General features: G+C 46.5%; 1 pseudogene; it reads right to left on the bottom strand.

Annotated features, from left to right (window-relative positions):
- Positions 1–1,608: 1,608 nt before the first annotated feature.
- Positions 1,609–7,676, bottom strand: LOC125546593 (annotated as a pseudogene).

Raw genomic sequence — 7,676 nt, 5'->3', positions numbered from 1 at the left:
AATTCACTATCATTTTATGATTTCTCAAACTTGAACTTATTTGGAATCCTGAATTATTTTAAAGAAGGAAAAAAACAGAAAAGGGTGCGGGAGGGGGGGGGGGGGTAGCAGGGGTGCGTGTTTCACGTGTGTTCCGCGGGAGATAAGAGGTCCCCTAAAATGCATAGTCCGCCACTTTCTTTTGGCCAGCAAATTTGTTTCCAACTCACTAGGCATCTGGTCAATCTAAACACCCATGGAGGGAGGGGTCAAGTGACATTAAGTGAAAAGTCAAAACGGCCGACAACGTGACTTGGACTAGGATTAGACGACCACTTTCGTACAAAAAACCAGTACACCATGGCCCAAATCTCTCTCTTAATTTATCAATAAGCATTGAAAATTCTCTCTCTCTCTCTTTTTGGAAAAAGACAGTTGAAACCCCGGGCCTATGCATCAAAAGATACACACGGCCACACTGAAAATTCTCTTTGCCAGTTTGACAGTTCAGCAAACTTCCGAATTCACCAATCAGGTCCTCCTCACAAAAGATTGGGGAAATAGAGCATTTTTACGTTGGTTGCACTTCAAACCCGAAGAACAACAAAAATCTCCAGAAGAAGCATAGCAGCAGCAACACCATTGTGTTTGGCTATTAGGAAGACAATCACGTCATCTACGTATATGAACAATCGTTGTTCGGGTCAAAACTATAAAGGAGTTCTTAGGGGATGTACAATGGGGGCAGCACCTAGTGGTGGTCTTAAGTGTCACATCATCTCAGGCTATAGCACACAAAATTTTCATCCAAAGCAGGTGATGTCATTTGATAGCTGGTGAGGTGAAGAAAGCTCCAAATGGGAGTACATAAAAGAAAATTGGGCACATGCACTCTCCTTCTCTCTCTTCAGTTTTCTACGGGGACCACTCTACAAGTCCATCACATAAAGAGAGGCGTGCGTACACTAGTATTTCAGGGTTCAAATTAAATTACAGAACACTTCATACTTGCTACAGGGTCAACAGCTTGAGGGCAAGATAGGCACGCATTCGTCGATATACAGTTCATCACATTAGTAGAGTTCCCGCTGGTATTTAAGTTCTTTCTCCATATCTACTTCTTCCTCAAGCTCATGCCATGTCGGATAGCACCAAAATGGCTTAGGCACAGGCCATCTGTTAAGAGTAAAATGAATAAGCTGCTAAATAATACTCCTTGTTTGGAGTATATATCTAGCAAAAGGTCTTATTGAATGCATAATAATAAATAAACAATACCTGTTAATTGGGCTATGATCATCGTTGACAGCAACTGACCTACAAACAGACCGAAAATAGTTTTAACTTACAAGAACATTTTAAATAGCTATAAACAAACACACACACGCGAGAGAGAAGATCAAAACCATTGCAACATCAGTTTATTGCTACATATGTCCGAACATCAAGAGGCAAAATGGTTCAACCGCAAAAGAAGATTAGACTTGAAAACCGGCATGAGTTCAAAATAAAAAGTAACCTCAAAACAACAACCAAAATTGATCCAGATTTTGCCATTATAATTCCAGGTTAGGGTGATGCTACGAGACATACGATACAATACTTTCATATATTGCATATCTACGATTTGACATGCTCAACAGTCGGACACAACCACAAGATGGTCTTACCGTACGTTATTTATCTTATGCACAAGAGTTCTATTCCAGGTTCTAGTTAATGTGATCAGTTATAGAAGATCAAAATGGTAACAGATGTCCTATCGAGGAAAGTAAACTTTCAAGCTTGAATATTATGCACATGAAAGACATTTGCATATTGTACACAAAATTACATAAATACAGGAAGCATACCCTTGTGCATCAAAATTCTTCAAGACTTCTGAAATTATATTCACTGGTACATATGGAGTTTCTTCCAAGCCATAGAAGTTCATGCCAATAAAATTTCCATCAAAATCAATAAGAGGCCCTCCAATCCCAGCCTAGCACAAACACATAAGTAACAAAGAGGAAAAGACGGTATTTGTAAGCCATACAGATGTGGTGATGGATTTAATTACTCATTCTAATGGAACTACTTATTTCCACCATACGGAAAACACAGTGTACCTTGGTGATTTTACAAGTGGAGGTCTTAAGCTCTTTGCAATTAAGCTTACTTGGTTTGTCGATCAGTATCCCACTTGTGGCCATGAATTTACCCGATTTGTAGCCACGCCCTACAGCTACTACCTTCATCTAAGGTTTCATTTGCATCTGGTCCTCGATTTGTGCTGTCCGAGAACAGCAGAAACCCATGATGTGGACGATAGCAATGTTATAATGTAGACTGTAATGTTGCAATGTCCCTGTGGTACGTCGATTATCTGGAAGGCACACTACAATCTGCAATAAATGATACGGTAGGACTAAACCAGTGTTATAATGAATAAATAAAAGGGGTAATTAAACAACTATTAGTGGAGTAACAACCTTCAAGTTATCAGCAACAGTGTTTTCATCGTCAGAAGTCCTGACCAAACTTGCAGAGGTTAGAACTCTTGTGGTGGACCCATTGCAGTCTATGAATACGCCTGTGCAAGCAAAACACCTTTTTCTTCCTACAAGAGTAATGATTCACATAATTTAGTGATGAAATTGGGAAGAGAATACCAAAAGTAAACGAGCTTATAGTGAATAAAATAAAATTACCAATGAATGAAGCCAATGTGACAACACTTTGAGACATATTTGAATTAACGCTTCTTTCAAGTTTGCTCCAGATATCTTCACTAAATTCCTCTTCAAAATTATTAAGCAACCGCATGCCCGCTGACCACAGCAATAAAGGTTCAGTAGGTGAGGGGTGTTCGAGACACCAGCCTGATGTCAGGTGTTCAACAGAATGAGTAATAAATATAAAAAAGACACAAATGAACTCACTATCATCCGAAACCGGGAATGGATAACCACTGGACCTCAGCTCCTTTTTTGTAGCATCAGCTGAATTTTGCAACATAGTAAAGTGACTGATGACCCCATGTATAATGATGATCAGGAAAACTGAAAGCAATGACTCACCAGAATAAAGATATCTCGGCCACCGAGTACATAAGAATGCCCACTTTGATAATCTATCCACGAGTCCTGGTACCATAGGGGTGAAACAATTAATGACTGACCAATGATCAATAATTAACACTGAAAGTGACCCAACCTGGATGACATTCTGGATCACAGAGAGTACATATGGAAGGTTTCCGATCCTTAGTTTTCTCTCCTCCCTTTGAGCTGTCTAAAATGGAGAAGATTAGGGAAGGGAAATAAGCTGAGTTTAGAAAACCGAAAAGCGGTATGAAGGGGAGTATATTCTCATATGGGTGTGGCTAGGTCTCACTCGACTAAGATTTAACCAAGTCTCAGTCATCGGTTCAAAAAAAGTGACACAACATGCAAAAGAGAAAAGGAAAAAAACTAAAAACAAAATATTGCACGAATCTCAATGTAAGATCTCACGAATATAGTAGTGACTGAGACTTCATTATGTCTCAGTCGATTGAGGCTTAGCAAGACTGTTCTCATATAGCATGGCAGTGATGAATTGCCTGACGAAGTGATGACTGTGCACAATTTAGCAATCTGAAGGAGTGAAGTTCTTTTCTCACCTTGTGAATCAGACTTGTGAGGTCTGGGAAATTTCCTTATTGTACTATCAGGTCTTTTTTACTTGTAGCCCTGCAGCAGAATGCGATAAAAACTCATCGGAGTAATAGAGAAATCCGCACAAGTAAAACATGGATGATATCTATGCATGAATATCAAACGACTACATGCACTCAAATGTCAAAAGGGGGCAAATTAGGGATTGGAGTCAGATTGCACTAAATAACAACACAATGGGAAAAATCCTAAAGCCTAAATATTTCGACGAAGAAACGATAAAATGGAGAAAATATTATACCATACCTACCAGGAACTTTGACTACCTTATCATTTAAACAAGTACAATAGCTTTAACATGGACACCAGAGTCCCAATTGAGTACAGGGCAACTGCGAGACATGCTGACAAGACATGTGGTATGGATATGTGTCAAGGTTACGCTGCAACTTATCCAGCCACAGATGTCACAAACAACCAATTTGTTATCAAGGGGGGGTGTTCTCAAATGCAGGCCAGCTACGAGAAGCAAGTATACTCTAGAAGCTACAAAAACATCAAAACAGCTCATGACTGGCACAAGCTAATTAACGCATTTCAAAAATGGTTTGACATTCAACATGATTGGTAGTAAACTCATGTTTCAGTTACAAATATGCTACTACCCAACCTCGGCTACTGATGTACGGAATTTTTGTAGGTACTTTTCATTCATTTTGTATCTCTACTGATGATGTGTGGTCAGCTTCCTTGAAATTCCAGGTTGAACAATAGATTCACAACAAGTGGAAGAGATGGCCTACGGTCATCCAGGAATTGTTTCGGTTAGACTAGTTATTTGCCGAAGGACAGGCCTGGTGCAATAGTGAGTACTCCCCTACTTGTGAGGTCCTGGTTCGACACGACCTCTCTACATTACACTGTGCAGGGGTAAGGAGCTTGCCTCGTATAATCCTTCCCCAGACCACCTGGTGTGGGAGCTTCTAGCACTGTGACTGTCCTTTGAGACTAGTTCTTTATTGTTAATCATTATCTAGAATAGAATGTGCTCAGCGAAGTTTATTGGCAAATCAGGCCAGGCGTTGAGTGTATAGCACAAATTTCTCTGCTAATAATTATCATTCGCTCAGTATTACAATGATTGAGCATGTTAGACTCCTCACTACATACCAATTTGTGATCATGCTTTAACTGCTCTTAGCCTTGTACAACACATGTTGTAAATTAAACAATGTGATTTCATAGTCAATGCAAAATGCCTGCACATTTTTTGAGAATGCAAATAACCTTAAATAATGCTTTGTCAATAAACAAATTAACGGCTCAACGACATGAGAAATTTGTATAATGCCTGTTGTTAGCTGCGGTATGACGTCATAAGAAGCCGCTATTGTATTAAGTGCAATATTGGTTAAGCTTTCCACCATTATTACTTTTCCTAAGAATGAGTAAGCCATGCATGTGCACAAAAACTAATAAGATCAAGCAGGAGAGAGTAAACAAGGGTAAAAAAGAGGAAGAGATATATAAGCCAGACAGAGAATCTTTGGCTCATAAGAGCATCTCCAGCCGCGTCCCCAGGAAGGCCTTCCCAGGCGTTTTTTTGCGCCGGCGCCGAAAAATCGGCCTAGTCGCGCCCCCAGGAGCCCGATTTTCGCCGGCTTGGGCCGAAAACAGCGTCGGCGGACCCAGGCCGAACCCGGCGCGCTGGGGGGCGCCCGGGGGCGCCGGGCGAACTTTTTTGGCGCGAAAAAGCCGCGGGCCCGCCGCGTCAGCGACACGGCTCTCTTCTCGGCCCTTCGTCGTCCTCATCGCCTCGTTTCCCGCGGCGAATCAATGCCAAAGCTGCCGCGCTGCCGCGCCGGTCAGCCTGCGCCATTGATGCCTCACGGGCGGCGCAGTGAAGGCCGGATGACGCGCGTCCCTCGGCCTCCCTCGCCCGCCACGCGTGCACACGGCGGACACGCGTACGGGCGGCGGCTCGGCCTATATAAGACGTGCACCAGCGTGCTCGGCGATCACACTCTCTCGCCGTCGACGTTCCTTCTCTCCTCTCTCTCGCCGTCTCCAGTTCATCACCCATGGCCGAGCGCTACCCAGGTGACGGCGCGGCGGCGAACGGCTTCGGCCGCCGCCATCTTCACGAGGACGAGGCTCGCCTCCTCTACGAGGCCGAGTACCCGGTCCCGCCGGACATGCGGGTGCCCGGCGCGTGGAGGATTAGCGCCGGCGGCGTGCCGGTGCCCCCGGTACCCACCGGCGCGGCGCGGCGTGCGGAGATCGCACGCATCCGTTCGAACCTGCCGCGGGCGGCGAGGGAGGGGCCGCGGTACGTCCCCGACAGCCCGCTCTGGGAGCCTTACTTCCGCGGCCGTCATGCCCAGCAGCTCGAGCCTACCAACGGTGTAGAGCCCTCCGGCAGGCTCAACTCTGCCGGCCGGCGTCGGTGGTGGGGCGTGCCCGGGCGCACGTTGGAGGCCGTCCTCGAGTACATCGAGGGCGGCAACACGCCGCGCCTCGAGTACCCCGCTCCCCCTTCCTTCTCACGCCGCCGGGGAAGCTCCTGGACCCCGAGGCGCATGGAGACCGGGGGGTCTTCCTCCTTGTCCGGCGGCTCGCCCTGCCTCCGCCCCGTCAAGCCGGAGCCCCAAGGCACGCCGGTCAGCGCGCGCACCCGCAACTCCGGCGTCCGCATCGGCGCCAACGCCTCCCCACCCACCGGCCGCTTCGTCCTCGTCGAGCCCAAGCCGGAGCCCCGCCTCCCCACGGAGTACGAGGAGATAGCCCAGCGTGGCTTCTCCGACGAGGATGCCCTGCGGTGGGCGCGGGACGACTACCTCCGCGACGAGATGGTCCGGCAGCGCCGGGCCCTGGAGGAGATCGCCGCCCGCAAGCGTGGGCGTGAGGACGAGCACGGCGTCGTGGTCCTCGACAGCGACGACGGCGACGACGCCCCCGGACCGTCCAACCCGCCGCGCCAACCGGGGGAGGGATGCAGCAGGGACGGCGGAGGCGCAGGCGGGGGCGGCGACGACGACGACGACGACGGCGGTGACTACACGCGGTTCTACAGCCTTCTCGGCATGTAAACCGCGTGGGCGGGCGGCGAGGGAGACGGCGGGGGTAGTCCGCGGAAGTTTTTTTTTCTTTTTTGTAAAATATGTTTAAGTTTGAACGAACTCGCCGATGTTTGCGTTAAATTTGAGTCGTTTTTTTGCCATTTTTGACTTTTTTGACTAGCCGTGGGCGCCGCGACTGGGGGGCATCACGCCCCCAGTGCACGGTTTAGTGCCGGCGCGCCCCAGGGGGCGATTTTTTGCCCCTTCTGGGGGGCCAACGGCTGGAGATGCCCTAAGTAAGTATGGAGGACATACCACCATGGAATTATTTTGCTGAACTGCAACAGGAGTTCACGAATTGTGTTCCTCAGTAGGAATGGAGTCTCTTTCTCAACATAAAAGTTCATCCCAATGAAATCACCATTAAAATCAACAAGGGGCCCTCCAACTCCAGTCTATGAAAAGAATAAAGTGATACTCAGCCAAGCACAAAAATTTAGGGATGCTGAACAAAGTTTGTATAATTGAAAAACAGGACTAATTTTTTGTGCCCCCTAAAAATTGTTCAAGTGCATATAATGACAAAATTAAACCACCCGTATAATGACACAATTTCATTTATTTATTTCCGCTATGTACAGAAAGTGAGGAATCAACATTGCACCATAGTAATTTCACATGTGGAGATGGCAAGCTCCTCGCGGTAAGCTCCTCTTGGATGGTCAGTCAACATCCCAGCTGTGGCCATTAATTTTCCTGAGTTGAAGCAACGCCCTACAGCAACTACTTTACTCTGAGACTCAATTTGCCGCTGATGATCTAGACATGCAACTTGAAGAGAATGATAGCGAATGATGTTGATAACAGCGACATTGTGTTTCAAATCATAGAATTGCAACCATCCAAGTTCGATTTTGTTATCTGGAAGGCGCACTTCAATCTGAAATGATAAAGCAAGACAACAAGTACACGCCCTGGTTAGCAGAATGGTTACCAT

Source organism: Triticum urartu, chromosome 3 (assembly GCF_003073215.2).
Source record: "Triticum urartu cultivar G1812 chromosome 3, Tu2.1, whole genome shotgun sequence".
In the NCBI taxonomy this organism is placed as follows: Eukaryota; Viridiplantae; Streptophyta; class Magnoliopsida; order Poales; family Poaceae; genus Triticum; species Triticum urartu.
The sequence above is the reverse complement of the archived record's forward strand: the minus strand, read 5'-3'. Positions and strand labels throughout refer to the sequence as shown.